Source organism: Struthio camelus, chromosome 11 (assembly GCF_040807025.1).
Source record: "Struthio camelus isolate bStrCam1 chromosome 11, bStrCam1.hap1, whole genome shotgun sequence".
Classification (NCBI taxonomy): domain Eukaryota; kingdom Metazoa; phylum Chordata; class Aves; order Struthioniformes; family Struthionidae; genus Struthio; species Struthio camelus.
This window is the reverse complement of record NC_090952.1, coordinates 24,599,296-24,616,789: the sequence shown is the minus strand read 5'-3', so window position 1 is coordinate 24,616,789 and position 17,494 is coordinate 24,599,296. Positions and strand designations below refer to the sequence as shown.

Below are 17,494 nucleotides of genomic sequence, written 5' to 3'. Positions count from 1 at the left end.
CAAACTTGAAAAGAGAAAAGAAAGGCTGCGTCAATAAAAGCCTATCTTTATCATACATATATTTAATGACTGCACCTTTCTGCGCAGCTTTAAAAAGAAATCACCCTCTTTGCTAGCTGCACCTTTACCCTGCAGTCCTCTGGGAAAATAATTAAAGTTAATAGAATCCACCCACATTCTAAAGCCAAAATGGAAAGTACTTATATTTGATAGAAACTACAGCTTCTAAATGATTATGGTATTTAATTTGCGTTCTCTTTGCTATTTTAACTGCAGCGTTATTAGAATACCATTGCTGGCTCCAGTGTTCATCTTCTACCTTCATTATCATGATAAGAAAAACATGGAAAGCAGATGAAAAACAGAGAAAATCTAAAAAGACAGAGCCCTAGCAGAGCAGGCTGAATATTTGTGTTTGGGGGAAAAAAGAAATCTCAGCTGTCTCCAAAGCTCAAATCCCTGTTCATCCTGCTTGTGTACTACCAGGAAGAGGAAAAAAGATCTAGGATGTTGCCGGCTAATTTTCTTACCAATTAAGCACCGGTTTGGTTGGCAGAGAGGGGCAGACAGTCAGCGGGTGGGAAAGTAGCGTTGCAGCGAGCTGTGCCCTGGCGTGCCGGGGAGGAGCCTGCTCACAGCCTGCCTTAGTCGTTCTGAGGTGGTGGGAACCCCAAGTCCTCTCTTCTCTCCCTGCAGCCCTTGTCCTTCACCATAGTATAGGAGTATGGTTAAAAAGGGAAGGAGACAAAAAGAAGTACTCTGCAGTTACTCAGCTCCTCGGTTGTGAAGGAGGAGCAGTATTGGACCGAAGTTCTGCAGCTTTGGCCGTAGGTGGGGATTTGCTCGGATCCCTTTAGAGCCGTCTTTGGCACGTGCTGCACGGAGCAAGCAGCGCCAGCCGACCTCTTCTAGCTGTCACTGGCTTTACGGCCCCATGAAATTGTACTAAGTATGCAAGGCAGATGAGGCGAGTATAACATCTCCGTTTGCTAAGAAAGCAGATTCACACTAAAAACTAATAAAACCATTCTGATTTCTTACTGGTTCTCTTTTCGATAGAAAAAATAAAGAAGTGACTACAGTGATACGTGCTGCTGATGAATGACAGACTTTGGGGGAGAATGTGTCTGGCAATCAGATTTTATTGATTTTAAGAAAAGGGACATGCTTTTTTTTGCTGACATTTGTGAGACTATCAACCTTTTGCTCACTGCAGTCAAGAGTTTAAACAAATCACCGCTGGAAAGTAGTCTTTGATCCAGCAGAGCACTCACCAAGCCTCGAGCGGAGCCAAGGATGCCTGCAATTACAGGACAGCAGTATGCCTTTACCTGGAGTGCCTGTACATACAAAACAGTTCAGATAACATAAGGCAAGTTCTTTTAAGTAACCCTTGTCAAGCAGCACAGAACAGAGCACAGTAATACCAATATGCCAAGGCTGATGCAGATTTTTTTTTTTAAGATTTGCTTACATGCACTGAAGTAGGTTGTCCTGGAAAGAAAATCAAAGAGAAAAGAGTGACAGGAACTTGCATGCAATGACACATGAGCTTGCAACTACTACATGCAACCCTAGCGAAGAGCTTGCTAGAAGGGATGCTGAAGGATCAAACCGGAATCAGCATATATTGCCAACAGAACAGTTCTTGAATGGTTTTTCTGTGCCTAAGCTAGAAAGACTGAGCATTACCCTTTTCAGCCCTCCTCAAAACGTGCTCCATGGTGTCTAGGAGAAACATCAGAAAGGGAAAAAATTCTGCAGCCTTTGTTACTCTTCCCTGTGAAAGGGCTGTTGCCGCTTTCGCCTCCCCTCCTAGATCTTCTGCACAAAGCAGGCCTGCTATGGGGTTTTGCACAGTAACATTTCTTAAGACAATGATGTCAAAACACGGAGCACAATGGGCACCAAGGCCTTCGCTTGGTAGCAAGAGATAAAAACGGTGCTTTCAGCTTTTGAAATCTTCTTTTAAGCAAGTCAGTTCACCTCATTAGAGGCAGGCTGGCAAGCTGGAAGTCAATTTTGTAAAAAATTATAATGGCAGAGAAGTAAAATTTAAATATCCCATTTCCATTTAATTCTTACAGGGCATAACCTCTATATTAACGCAGTCCTAATAAATAGCCTCGGTCAAAAGAAACCTCCTCCCTCCTCTGTTTTTGCAATTACCCAGCCTGATTTATCAGCAGTTCTGCCAGATGGGACCTGGTGAACATTGGCATGCCAGAGATGGACACACGTGTGGCTTCAGGAGTGTTCACCTCAGCCCAGGTAAGCAGGGCTTTTGCACCTGGGATTAAATTGGGACCCAAGCCATTTAGAATAGAAAATTTGGGGAAATTCAAAGGAGTTCAAGTCCTGATTTTGGCTCCTTTCTAGCATGCAAAGGGAGGAAAAAACAGCCCCTCCGCAGTGCTCGGATCATGGCCGCATCTCCCAGGCTCCGGCTTTACTTTATTCTTTTCTAGCAGCAGCTCAACAGTTTGTGTTCACTTCAAGGTGAGCTCTTCCTTCAATTTAATTTGAGCGTGTCGACATGTTTTTGTGCTCACATTCAAGTAAAGCTAATTTTACATGGCAAGATGCCAGTTCAGGAAACCAATGTGCAAATTCATAATTATTCATGCATAATTCAAGAATTATTTGCATACAGTAAACAGACCATCATCCTGATGAAGTGTCAAATGATATAAAGTGCTAATGAAAGAAAGGAGAATAGACAAGGAGCGATCGTGAGACTGAGAGGCAGGGAAAGCGGGGCTGGAAATATATCTTCTATTGAACTTCAGAAAGTCTCTCCGGGCTCCTGTGTGTGACCAGAGACACCCAAAACACCTTTAAGTCCAGCCTCAAAGCCATCCTCTCTCCCACATTTGTGTCCAGGATGGCACAGGTATGCCCACGGAGCCAAGAAACATTTTCAGGCTAGTCCAGGGTTTGTTTGGGTGTAAAACAGATCTTTCCAATGAACTCGGGAATTAGTCTTCTAAGACCCAGCAATCCAAAAGACCCTTTGCTGTCGCAGGTGAAGTGTTTCATTATTAAAGGCTTCTTTGGCTGTCTCAGGAGGGTACCTGCACTCTCCCAGGCTCTTATTATGTATTATGTATGGGGAGATGATTTTAATCATTTCGCTGCAAGAGCAAATGTTTTCCAGCCTCATTCACGCCTCTGACTCACTGTTGTGCCAGGGTTTTTGAGTGAGAAAGGCTCCCCACCTCTAGCAACTGGGAAAATACTTTTAATATTAAGAGCGCTTGTTATCAGCAAATGATTCGCTGAGGAAGAAAGGGAGAACGGAAACACTCTCCAGCGCTCCGGTGTGGGATTCATTCACCTTATTTACAGTGAGCATTACAGTCACTGGAGAGACTCTGCTCTTAATGAAAGCATGCTATTCACAAGGAAAAACAATTAAAGTTTTCAGCTGAAACTAAATTCTTCATTTTAAAATATGCAGACATCACTGTTATTGCCTTGAGCTTTAAAAATTAAAATAAATATTTCAGAAAAAGACTGGAAAGTTACTTTCAGCTTGCAGGCTCCACAATAGACGTGTTCTTTTTAACCCATTTTGAAGATGCAGATTAGTATTTCTACCAAGCTGCAGACCTGACTAAATAATTTCAATAGTCATCTTAATAAAAACTTCACAGGAAAAAGTCCAAAAATGGCGAAAAGTACACTTTTCAAAGTAATTTTTCAATGTTGTGTTTTAAAAACTTGATCTTTTACCGCAATTGCTAATCAACAAATTGACAGAGCAGGGCAGCGCAAAACCAAATGAGAAAGCATGGTTCCTGCACTGCTTTACGATGCAAGACCCTGCTGCTTTATGCCCATTATCATCTGCATAAAATTAAATGGAAATGACAACGCATTATACCTGGTGGTAATTCCTGGCATCCTGAATAAAGTCCAGCCAGCCTGTTTAAGGAATGTGAGGCCCACAGGAGGCTACTCGAGTTTCCATCACTTTTTATATGTATGTGCTATTCGGTGGTTTATCATTGATTAGGTGTCATAACAGACCTGACTTTGCTATCTGCCTCTACTGAAGTGGAAATCAGTGCTATCTGCTCTGCCTTGCTATATAGATTTATTATACTTCTACCAAACTGAAAACAGACCTATTATTAACAGAGGGCCAGTCGACATTGTCACTAAATACACGTACCAAAACATTCATTATCTCTGAGCGCTTTGATTATATTACAGTTTGCTCATTTATACTCTCAGATCAAGAGAAGCGAGCCTGAATTCAGAGGACAAAAGGAAAGATGGGGTTTCTTTGTGCGGATTTTTTGTTTGCTTGCTTGCTTTTTGAGGAGATGGATTTTGCCGAGAGAGGCAATATTATTCACAATCACTTCTTCAGTCTTGCTCTCCCCCCCCGCCCCATGAACGTATTGCCTGGGGAGGCAGAGATTGGGAGATAAATATACTGGCTGCCGCAACTCTTGAGAAGAGGCCACAATTTATGCATATCTCCATTTCACACTGTTGTACGCCTGATAAAAAGGCCCTTTTATGGTGAAGATGGGTTAGAAGAAAAAACATTTTCAGCATGGCACGCAGGAGAAAGAGGAAGCCTGGAAAGGACAGCAGGAGCGTTTTGCGCCGTAGGAAAAACAGTCAAATTCACCAGAATGAAAGACGAACGTTTTCAAAGCACCTGATTTCCAGGGAGTTGCATGGGACGGGGGTGGCTTCAAGGCTACGCCAGAGTTGGGAACGGACAGCATTAAGGTAGCTAGAGAGGGAGGAGGAGGACAGAGGGTTTTTTCTGCGGGAGCTGGCTCCCGAGGCCCTTCGCTGGCATTTGCCCACGCCGGCAGCATCCACTGGCGCCGCGGGAAAGCGAGAGGAGCGAACACAGCCAGGTCTGCACCTCCTGCTCTTCGGGAGCACAGCAAAAGGTAGACCAGAAAGGAGGGGGTAAAAATACTTTAAAACTCTTGTTTCCTTGCTCTGACACAGATTTCAAGGCCGGAGTCTAATTTTATCCTGTGATATAACCATCTGTACAATTAAGCTGCTGAGGCACGTCTGAACGTCTGCTGCACAAAGCGATTAGCACCTCCACTTCCTTGTTTCGCCGAAGCTGCGGACAGCGCGAGAACGGGGCGATTTGGGATGGTTCTGTGACTTTTCGCACCTTGTCCCTGTGAAGTGCTCTGGTGACACGGTTGTCGGCGCAAATAGCACTCGGAGCGGCAGCCAACAGTCGCTGGTGGGTTTCAAAATGTGTCGGAAGGTGGCGAAGGGGAAGAAATGAAAGCAGAAATTCCTGAGGCAGACGCTAGCTAAGGAAGATGCGGTTTTTTTCAGTCATCCCAAAGAAGGCTCAGCGTGAAACTTCCCCACTTTGGTGCATGAGCCAGAGGTGTGAGGGAGAGACTATTAGCAGTGATTTTTGTGCCCATGAGTTCAAGAGGGTCAACCCTGATCAGACTCACATGAGTTCAGAGTCACCCTGGAAGATACACTGGGTTGAAATTTGATTTCAAGCCAACTTCTAAAAACACATAAAAAGCAAAGAATGTATACATTGCATGCCAGCAAGGCAGACCTTGAGAAAGCTGACAAGGACAAACGCTTTCCGCTGTCTCTGCCTGACAGGAGGAGAGTTGGGAGAGGACCGCAGGGCTGGAGGCTGCAGCTGTGACCTCTAGAAATTGCTCCTTTGGGCTTCCTGGGGTAGGCTCCATCATGATCCCAAGGGCACGGCCAGGACCTTTTCGGGCCCCGGAGGGGACTTTGCCGTGCGTGCACTGGCAACACCAGCAGCACAAGCCCTGGCAGGAGAGCGCCCACGTCAGCGCCAGGCTCTGCGTGGCACCGCAGTCAGGGGCGCTGATTTCAGCTGCCTGGTCCCACCTGCCCACCAGGCACCTGCCTGGGGATCGCCGTCTCCGGACGGGAGAGGGAGCCCGGTGCCCCAGTGGAAGTCTGGACCCCTTCTCTGGGAGGGAGCACCCCTTCTTCTGCGTCTTCTTCTGGATGTGATCCTGGGCAACATGCTCTAGGTGACCCTGCTTGAGCAGGGAGGTTGGACTAGATGATCTCCAGAGGTCCCATCCAACCTAAACGATTCTGTGATTCTGTGATTCTGTCAGCACAGCACAGACGGACGGATGAGCCCAGATCAGAGGCTGCTTCTGAAGCCGCCCGTGCAGAGAACGCGGACGCAGGGGGGCAATTCAGCGAAGTGCCTTTCTGCCCAGCTAGCTGCAGGACAAGACCTGGAACGATTGCTTGGTGAGCACTTCCCATGCAGCACCGAGATGACCCAGTTGAGCCCCGACCTGCGGCAGCGTCCACGCACAGGGCGGACAGAGCGAGGAGACTCGCCAGGGAGCACGGAGGGAGTCAGCGGCGCAGCTACGACCAGGAACGCCGGCTGGGGGCGGGGGAGATGTAAGGGCCGCCTTTGAATACGCGGACCAGAAACATCACAGGGCATCTCAGAGCAGGACGGTCCCCGGTGCTGTCTACAGAGGTGGGCTCCTGCCTTGGAGCACATGTTGGACAGAACGACTTTCTGCATTCCCTGCCACTCAATCATTCCTCATATCCATGAATTCCCTTTAATTTCTCTGCAAGCATCTGCAATGCATCACAAAGGGACACAAGGAGCTCTGTGAAGGAAACCCTGGTCATATTTTTTGGTGCTCAGAAGGCTTTGCATAACTCTCTGGAGGATCTCGTGAGATAAATCGTGTCAACGTTAGCATGGTTTCCAATAATGCATTTGGTAAATATTGTCACAGTTCCTCATTTGATGGTGGGCAGTGGGAGGTACTGATCCTGAGAGTCCTCAAAGTTTAAAAAAAAAAAAAAAATCTTGATTCTGGGAGACTTGCAGGGCATCAGTAAAGGGACTGGCACGGGGCTCCTGTTCACTCTCACTATCGACAGACCCGGCTGAAAAGAAACACGCACCTGAAAACGGCTGCTGCCAGCACGCGAGCTAGGAGGGCTGCGGGGAGCAACCAGAAAAAGGGAAGAAAATAACTTCTCCCTTTGTTACTTTCCTCCACAAATAACAGAAAGGGGAACATGCCAAAACACTCATAAATATTTTTTACACAGAAAGAAACCTAGAGATCCCAGGAAGCCAGAGCCCGCTGCTGGCTGCTCCCCCGGGGCCAGCACCCCCTGGGGCTGCGCAGGAGCTGCTGCAAAGCTGAATATATCCCTGCGGCCCTGGACGGCGGCTCTGCAGACCATCGCACAGGAAACTTCAGGTTTTGCTGTCACTGCCATATTCCGGGAATGGCTCAAAACAAGGTTAAACGGAGGTAAGCTCTGGATGGTGGCGAAACGTGGCGCATCGCGCTCCATAAACACCCTCTGCGGCACTCTGCTGCGATCGCCGGCAGCTGCCTGCTCAGCCCTGGGTTCGCAGACTCCAGAAAAACACTTTTCTTTGCCATGCCAGCTCTTTCTCTCTTTTTTACTCATTTACTTGTTGCAATATTAAAGTGTCCTCCTAATGACAAGCGCAGAGATGGATTTTTGCTGGCCTACCCAGCCGCACTACTAATTCCACCTGCCAAAAGCATTGACCACAGCTTGGGCGGGATCATGGCAAGAGCAGGGAGACGACAGGGAGCTGCAAGCTGCGAAAGACGAATTAAGCCTCTGTTGACTGTTCCGAGCACTAAATGCAAAGAGAGGTTTTCCTCGGGAGCTTAAGGCTTTGCAAGACTTTGCTACACTGGAAAGAAAAACAACGCACAGTGGGCACCGTGACATCTGGGCAAGCAAGGAAACCAAGGATGATGCTGTAGCATCTGCATCAGCCGACGGAGGAGCAGGGTCCTGCCATAACCGGGCGATAGCGCAGAGGGTCGCACGGCTGCCGCTCGCTCCTGAAGCACGGACCGTCTTTACAGCTCCGCATATGTTTATTTTGCCTTGTAACTTCCCTTATATTTGGATGGATTGAAATCTGCTTATTCTACACCAAGCAATCCGGTGCTGACTATAACTTATGCTGCTGACGTTTATAAATGCTTCATGTGATTGTTATTTGCAATGTAGGCAATATTTGCGAGTTCTGATATTCTCTCCTATAATCCTTTTACCTTGATCAACCAAGCTTGTGAATTTAATTATTAAAAAAAAAAATCAGAAAACTAGTATCAAATTTGGCTGGGAAGGTTATCCTGACCTTTAACATTTTACAAGTTGTGAAGTAGGATTTAAAACAAAGGTGCCGTTAAGGTACCGTCCCATCTAGCAGATCGCAGAAGTTGAAATGCAAGAGCTATAACTGAAAAATCAATAGCAATGGCATAATTCAGTACCTGCCAGATCAGTATTGACAAGAAAAGGAGGGGTGTCTGCTGGTGTTTGGGGGGACCAATTTTCCGGTTTGCTAACGCTGACAAACTCCAGGCCCTGCCCGAAAGGCTTCCGAGGAGCATGAACCCCACAGCATTTCTTTTGGAAATTTCCAAAGTTCTCCATCGTTTCCAGGCCCAAAGCCAGGGGAAGATATGTCAGTTTGCCTGTTTTAATAAGGCAAATTACTACTCTGCCAAATTCCCGAGGGTCAGGCCTGGGCTAGGGGCTTGGTGCACGGGGAATTTCTAGCATTTCTTCAGCTAATGCCTAAGCAACCGCATGCAGAAAAACCGCACTCCAAGGAGTTCTCCATGAGCACATGCATTAGCACTATATTAATTACATGTTTTCATACTGTTTTTCTCCCCTGGGTGGCTGGTTTCATGCAGGAGCAGGAGGACCTGCTGCAGGGCTGGCTTATGGTCCCTCTATTGAGAAGGCGCTGTATTCACAAACCTGAAGAACTAGGTCAGACCTGCATCTTCAGGGCCTGCGTCCTGAAGTATCACATCCTTAGCCACAACATGGGGAGCTAAGGAAATGAGTAACATCTTGCCAAGTTTTTCAGCAAGGATTGCAACCAGCTGCCTTGGTTTGGAAAAGATGCAGAAGTACCCGGAGCACCGGCTGCGCATCACCTGCAACACTGCCCCCAGCCACAGGCTGAGATCTCTCTACTTTTTGCAGCAAAACCCTACCCTTGGCAAGCCTCTCCGTCCAGGAGATGGGCTTGTGCATCGCAAAACAGGCTACTGGGTGGGAAACCAGCCCCAGAAAAGGAGTGCTGGCAAGCAGAGGGAGCATCAGGTGCAAGGTAACAGGGGCAAGCGGTGCAGGAGAGCAGGCAGTGCTGGCTCAGGAGCAACTCTGGAAACATCCCACAGATAAGAGAGATGCCAGAGAAGTGTATTTTCCTTTACGGGCCCCTTCATTTCTCTTTTATGGCATCTGAAGTCTGCAATAAAGGGAAAAACCACTTGAAGAGATAAACCGCCATAAAGCAGTCCGGCATCTCCTGAAATACTGTGCTGGGCAGGAACGGTGCATTTGCAGGAAGGAACGGAGTGCTAGTACAAAGGAGCAGCATGGATCTGCCGATGCTGGAAGGAGCCCTCCTCCTCCCCCAAGGCATCCGCCCAAACGGGAATGTGCTCCAGCTGCTCCTCGCCACTCCTCCTGCCCCAGGACGCTTTCCCGCAGCAGAGCATCCCTAACCGAACTGCACCTTACTAGCAAAAACCTGGCTGGGACACCTGCTCCTGCTGCCGAACCAGAGCTGCAGATCCTACAGCATGACACCAGTGAGGCTCAGTGGAACCAGGAAGCTCCACAAGCAAAAAGTTTTAGCTGAGAGTCTCAGTTTCATAAAGAGCTCCGTGCTGGGCTCAGTAACTACCCGCAAGAACCTCATCTGTAGGAAAGACACGATGAGCAATTTCTCTGCTTATACATGTGTGAAACTGCAACATGTAAGGCATAGATGTTCTTTCAAGCTTAAGCAGATACACCTTCTGCACAGATCAGAGATGCTGCAGACCTATAAAGGGCTTTTGATTTGGGAAAATTAGAGCCTAGCTCGGCTGTGCTAATAAGCAATCGTTATTTGAAGATGCCAGTGCCAAAGCAGAGTGGGAGAGATCGTGCGGTAGGGTGAAAACCCAAAGGTGCTGCAGCAGCTTGGCCATCTCCCTTGCAGTATATGGAGGAGCCACACCAAAGATGCTCATGGAAAGGGCAAGTTATTCACTCGTGCTATCTGGAAAGCCCATCTAGCCAGGTTATTCAATCCTACTTATTTTTTCCTGTTAAAAGAACCGCATAAACCCAAGAAGGGAGCAAACAACATAATCAGCAAGCAAATTGCACACCGCAATCTGATGAAGAGTGAATAGGGGAAAGGCAACTAGTTGAGATGAACTACTTGCAAATAAGTCTCCTGCTGGAACAGGCTGCATAGACAATTTCTCAGAAACGTATTACCTCTGCATGAATCAGAATTGGCTTGAAAACAGGAATAAAAGGTAAAAGTTCACCAAACCTTAATTAGCAACAAGCATTTGATCAGCCTCAGAGTTAGCATCATAACTACGGCAATATAAACAAGGCTAGCTTTCCTGTGGATCGTGCAGAAAGATGTTAAATAACATCTACTGCTGTTTCTAATTTAGCCAGATGCTGTAAAATAATGCCAAAGTAAAAAAAAAAAAAAAAAAAGACTGATTTCCAGTAACCAAGTGTCAGTAACCAAGCACATGAAGATATTAATAATAATATGTTATGTAGGCGTGCATAGCACTATTGGTTGTCCAGCCAGCAACACCTAATTGAACTAAAATTATTCCCTCTGCATCTCCAGGGAGAGGGTACCAATCTCAAGGCCATGATATGATCAGTCACTCAGTGTCAGGCTTTTATAGGAGACCCAGCTGATGACACTTACTCGTGTACGGCACTGAGGAAATGGCAGTGCTGGAATCACCGCATTAATTTCCAGCAGACATTCCTGCTTATGAGAGCCTTGATCTTTTTGTCATCAATCTGCAGATCCTACTGCTGTGCACAGATACCGCACACTCAATCTATCAGCAAACATTACCCACTCTAGCTCCTGGCAACACCAACTATGTGATGTCAACCAGCCAAAACAGGGCTCTAGATGAGGAGAACAACTTGGATCGTATGTTTTACTAATTACACACGAGAAGAAAAGATGTAGACAAGCTCCATAAAGATTATTATGCGTGAGTTAATGTTTTTGCACAATTCACAAATTACCTATAACTCTCCTTCTCAGATAAATAATGTTGGAGCTATCAAGCTGACATTTCCTACCAAAGCCTATGACTTCATTGTGGCTCTCAGGGAAATTACCCTTAGATTTATGGTCTTATTAACCCATGACCCTGAAAAATGTCTGATGAGACTTGTTTATCATTCCAGTCTGGTGGCTGAGAACAGCCTTTTTCTTGATCTAGATGACTCAGGGCAGAAGCAATATGGCTCTGAACTGAATCTCTAACAAGGCGATCAGAAAAAAACAGTCCCAGCTTCACGTGAACGTGAATGCCTGGTTTGCCAAGCAGAAAAGCTGTCTTGGGAGGGAGAACAAGCAGGATATCTTCTCATTTTTTTTCTGACTAAGATCAATCTCATACAAAATGGGAGTGCTCCCAAAGACAAAACATTTAGAGAGCATTCGGAAAAATTATCTACCTTGATGTGGGCTCCTGCAGTATTCAAACTTCTCAAGGTCATGACTTCACCGCCTGCCTGCTCAGAAAACACCAATTACCTGCAAAGGAAAACGGAGACCTTTTTCTCCCCCAGAGGAGAGCACATCAAATAAACAGTCATCTACTCACCCTAAGAGGACTCCTCACCTGGGTGGACTTCCCATTCTCCAGCAGCAGCTGTGCAGAGGGATGGCAGGACATTATATTATGTTATTAACATTATTATTTTGACACTGTTTTCTTCCAGCTTGCTAAGATAGTAGGAACACTTTGCCAAACCTATGTGAACTCTGCAAATTGCTTTAATTTGTATCTACAAAACATTCACCCGCTATCAGACATGAGGAAGGACAGATTTGATATGAAAAGAGTACCTGTTTTTCTACAGTATCTCCCAACAGAGCTAGAAGATCAAAGTTAGCTCCCTGAGATAAGAGTAATAGCATGGGACAAGCACGTTTGAGCCAGCCCTGCAAATTAAGCTATGCTTGCTTCCTTTGAGGAGGGCAGTGGTCATTGATGCAGGCTTTTTCCCCTGACTGGGCTTATACATATGGAGCAAGCCTGAACTAACATCTGTTAGATTTTTACATCCCTAAATGACCTTCATGTGTCTCTTTAAGGAAGTCTCGAAGCGCTGTCAGCTTCAACAGCCTAGCGTCATTTTTAACAAATTGGCACCGAGAGCCTTTGCTGAACTTGGCAGTGGGGCCAGGGCACCTTGTCCTTGCTGCCCTCTTCCCACGTTGGTACTTTTGAGGGATCTCAGCGGCAGCAGCAATCCTGGTGATCACGGTTCACGTTTCGTCGGTGATCACATACCACGAGGCGACTCACTCGACACACACAGAAAGAAGTTCAACCTACCGAGGGTTTGCTAGATGCTCCCAGGAACATTTCCGCAACTAAACCCCTTCGGCCTCTGCGACCGAGTCGGCACAGGCACCTACCTTGCTACAGATGAGTTCAGGCGTTAAACTTCCAAATTCAGCTTCTTCGGTGGCTCCTGCTCTACATAAAACTGTGCCTGGACCCCTAACATCACATTTCCTAGTGGTACCTGCGTTCTCCTTGACGGTGGCATTCATAACCTTTAACTCGAGGTATTTTAGAATTACGCTAATGTCTCTTACATTAAGTAAGGCAGATTAGCGTTCTGTTCCATTTAATCTAGCTCATCCATCATTTATTTAACTTTGCACATTGTCATTCAAGGCAAGGCTCCATTAAAAATCAAGGCTCCATTAAACCTATTCAATTATCTGTTGTTCTAGGTAACTGCTATTATCGGCTGCAATAGCTTTTAATAACTGAAATAGAACATTATGAAAATAAAAATACAATTGCTCACCTTGGAGTAGTGCCAGGCCCTCATTTTGAAGCAGCTCAGGCATGAATCCTACAGCTTATAAATAAATGAATATTTTAAAAAGGCTAGGAAAAGTTGTAGAAACAGACAGCTAAGCAACATCTTCTGTCATTGATTTTGCTTTTTTAAGCAGGAAGGTCTTTTTCTCCCATGCTGCACACAGAAAGGCTTTGATGTTTTATGTAATGCTGTCACTCATTGCAAGGCAACTTGGAGTTCGTCTTGAAATTCAGACTGCACCACAAGTCTAACCTCGCAGCTTCTGCACTCCTATTTATGAAATATTTTATATTTAAGAATATCAATACCGCTTGAAAACTATGTTCAGAAGAGACACAACTGGTGACTCAGTCTTAATCACTTTGTAATTAGACGTGGTTTTAGTAACTTCAAAGCAAGGGGAAATATTGGTCTATTCCCTTATTATTCTTACTCTAAGTCATGCTTGCAAAAACTTCAAAGTGTTAAAAAAAATCAGTCTGATTTCATACATATTTAGTTATGGATCTGACACTTCCAAACAAAAGCCTAAAACAATAATAACCCACTTTCCAATAGCTGGCAAGCCATGAAATACGACAGAGATGTTGGCAAGAATTAGCTGACACCAGCATCCACCTCCTTAGGTCTCCCAAGCGACGATACTGGGGATCAGACGAACGCGCAGGCGGCACTTCTATACGCTTCTCGTTTGTGCCTGGCACCGAGTGAGGAAATCTTACGGGCTGAAACACGGGCAACGCTCACGAGGTGGGTAGCACCTAGAATCGTGGTTGAAGCACGGAGGTGCACAGCCGCGACATGCTCTGAGGTCTCTGGAGGCCGCAGGGATCTGGCACAGCATTCACCAAAGTAGCTAGTAACAAGCCAGCTTCATCCAGGGAGAAGCAGCGTTAACTCAGGCCTCTTCGTCAGCTTGCTTTTTTTTAATACTGGTCCATGCCACGTCACCCAGCTATGCCGAACTGCTCTTTCGTGGATGCTAACAGTTGAATAATACAGCCTGCCATCAGCTCAACCATCCGCTGCTGCGAGAATCAATGCAAACTGCCATTAAAGCATATTATTTCTGTTGTTCCCCATCACAGTGTGGAGAACCAAAAAACACCCTTGAAAAGATGCCGGCGTGAGCTTAGATGAATCCCAGGCAGCATGAGCAAAAGACATATGCAGGTATTGACTAACCTTCTTGTTCCAAGTAATTACTGCCCGCCACTACAAGGAAGCTGCCTGCCCCTGACTACCTTCGATCATATCTCCTTGGCTCCTGGCCAGATCAGCCTCCAAGAATCTTTTCAATCACACAATCCTATAAAAAACAATTTGGTCGCATGATGGTGATGAATGTGTCCTCTAACTAACGTTAGTATTTGCTTGCTCGCTGTGAGAAAGCCCAGATTGGACAGCTTCTGATTTATCCATACATTTTCAGTGTTTGCTAATCACTCTGTTGCTTTATCTATGTTATTGCATCAATTATCTTCCTCCAAAGAATATTTTCTAATTGCCAGTTCTCAAGGCTGGGCATTTGTGATAAATCTAATTAGAGAGGGACAGCAATTTTGTGTTGCTCTAGCAAAATATAATAATCAACTGTACGACAACAGGATAAAAGTGAGTGGAAAACAGAATAAAATGCTGTAGGTTTTTAGCCCCAGGAAATCACACCCAACTAATACTATGTCACTCCTTATAAGATACTAGTCTTGTTGGACCAGGGAAATACGTGTGTCCTCACCCACGCAGAGCTGGCCGCAGTCAGTGCAAAGCACCTCGTGGGAATTATTGCTCTGAGATGGAAAGGATGGGAATTAACAGCAGGAACTGGCTCTGTGGGAATTACAGGCAAGCCATGCTGAAAGGGATCAGAGGAGGGATGTCACCAGGGGTGACAATCCTGTTCATGGTGGCCATTGAGGATGCTGGTCCAAGAAGCAGGTGCAATGTTCAAGAAACATGCTGGGCTCGTGATCGCGGAAAGAGCTGTCTTCCATAGCAACGTGTAACACCAAACCTGTGTAAAACTGCACTCTACAGCTGGGCTTGGGGTTTTTTTTTTTTCCTCTTTTTACCTTGACACAGTCACTCCAAGAGCCAGAGCCAAGGTGGCAATATTAGAGGTACTAATCTGACTAAAGAGTGGAGCATACTGCAAAGAGACACATCGTGCCTCTGTCCCGCGTCGTTCCTGTAATTACTGCCCCTGAGGAGGGAAGGAATAAGAAATGTGTTTCATCTCCTAAGGAATGGAGACCTGAAAAAAAATGTAATCAAAGATGCAATTTGGTTCTAATTCAGAAACTTTCGAGGCCTGCTGCTGTGAAATAGTTTATAATGAAGCAATTTCTAGCACCACGCTGAAGAGGAGAGACGTGTGGGCCAGGAACGAATCGAAAGCCACTCCACTAATATCATCGCTCTTGTAGAGCCATTAGTATCACTGCTGATGATCTCCCACGCACGTGACCGAGCATTTATTGTCTGTGCTCAGCCCTGCTATCCAGCCCAGCTCAGATGGCCATATCGCTGGACAACCTCCACAATTTGTGCCAGGAAGAGCCCGGAGGCCCCAAACGCCATCCGAGCTCCTCCTCACAAGGAGGTGTGCAAGACGCGGAGGCTGAGATGCTGCCATTTGCCTCCCAGAGAAACTCCACGTCGAAATAATCAAGCAGTGAAGAGGAAGGGATTTTATAAGAGCAGCTCCTGATGCCTGTCGGCAGAAGCTCTGCCCAATGGAGGTGAGGGGACAGTTCCCGCAGTCTCCGGGGTGAAAGAAGCTCCCTGCAAAGACTTAGCCAAACCCTCAGAGGTCACCAAACCCTCAGAGGTCACCAAACCCTCAGAGGTCTCTGGGACGTCCTAAGCACAGCCAGGACAGTGCCAGGAAAGGTGGCACCACCGGGTGCCGGGACCCTGGCGCCGAGGGCTGCGGGTGCTGCCCGGTGAAGGGCTCTCCCAGGCCGGCAGCGCTTCTGCGCCACGGCGCCAAGGCAAAGCGAGCCGAACGCTCACCTTAATTAGCTACTGATTACACCAACAAACTGCTTTAATTTTAATGCTCTCCCGTTTATGCTGGAGTCGTTATGCTTTTTCACTCCATTTGCCTTCCAAAGTCATCTCAAATGGAAGCTGATGAAGAGCAGCAGCAGCTCCACGCCGCTGCCTTTCCCCTGGGACTGAATCAGCCCCTTCCCCACGTGGATGAGAGGATGCCTACTCATCAGAAACTGCAGTTTTCACAGGAAAAAACAGGTGTTTTTTTTTTTTTTAAACAACTTTTTCCATTGAATTTTTCTACTGAAAATACCATGATTTTCAAAGGCGGCCCAGAAAATATCTTACCAATGAGTGCACAAACATAAGTTAATAGAAGTATTTCCACAGGAATTTTGAACACAAAAACCAGTTTTATAAATATCTATGGGAAAATTGCTGTTATTTCGGAGCAGCTGTAGAGTCAGCAGCAAGCAACGGATTCTGCTGAGCATCCGCTCCTCCAGAAACACTTCGCGGGAGAGAAAACAAAACTCCCAGGCTTCAGGGCACGTGGACACCAACATATTGAATTCACTAAATTTTGTCCAAGCAAATCTACCCACCAACTGCATCTCTTCCCGTTTCGGATGAAGCAGAGCGAGAGCACCGCAAAGCCTTTGGTGGCCGAGCAGAAACGCTTCGCTTCCCCCCCGCCCCGCTGCAGTCCTGTTGCCCGAGGTTCGCGGTGGCTGGGGCCAAACAGTGTCGCTTTGGCAAAGCTCGCACCAAGCGCCGTTTCCGTCACCCCCGGCAGCCCCGTGGTGCTCCACCGGCGCATAGAAACTGTATTCTGAAGGTAATAGCTTTTTCCCCCCCCCTCCGTTTTTTAACAAAAGAGTTGTCATCTTCTGTATTCTATTGCCAGTTCACCCTATCAAGAATATCATCTTTGCTCCTACCAAACTTTTACTGTCTTAGCTTTAATATTGAACTAATCAGCAGTATCCCAATATCCAAATCTAATTATCAGCAGAGAAGGCGTATGTTCTCCATTTCCCCTTGTTGGTTACAGGCTAACGTACTGTACAGACTGTGTAAAAGACTGCCGAGTACCTGTAAAGAGGACAGCCAATGAATCACGTCAGGAGGTAGTGGAGTCTCCTTCCCTGGAGATATTCAAAACCCGTCTGGACGCGATCTTGGGAAACATGCTCTGGAGGACCCTGCTGGAGCAGGGCGGTTGGACTAGATGATCTCCAGAGGTCCCTGCCAACCTCGGCCATCCTGTGATCCTAACCGTTGCGGCGACTCGCGGACGGCGACGAGGGGCTGGGACCGGGGCAGAGCCTGGAGGCAGCGCTGCGCCGACGGCGGCGGCGCGGGAAGCACCCAGCCTGCCCCAGGCTCCCCACCGGCGCGCTCAGCTCCTCCGAAAAGCCAGCAGCGGCGGCGAGTAGGTCTGCTGAGAGAGGGCGAAAACAAACTGCACAGCCAAGGCTGGGGACTACCTACCAGTGACTTATCTAGCAAACGAGCGCTAGGAGGGAATGCTTACTGC

The 17,494-nt window shown here is 46.8% G+C and overlaps 1 protein-coding gene across 1 annotated transcript in view; it reads right to left on the bottom strand.

Annotated features, from left to right (window-relative positions):
• The window catches only part of LOC138068710 (uncharacterized), a 58,712-nt gene extending 45,734 nt beyond the window's left edge, over positions 1-12,978 (bottom strand). The window contains exons 1-3 of the mRNA XM_068956775.1: positions 12,940-12,978; positions 11,736-11,765; positions 11,569-11,647 (exon numbers count right to left, since the gene is read on the bottom strand). The gene's annotated coding sequence lies outside the window, so the exon portion shown is untranslated. The remainder of the gene's footprint in view (positions 1-11,568; positions 11,648-11,735; positions 11,766-12,939) is intronic.
• Between the last annotated feature and the right edge of the window lie 4,516 nt (positions 12,979-17,494).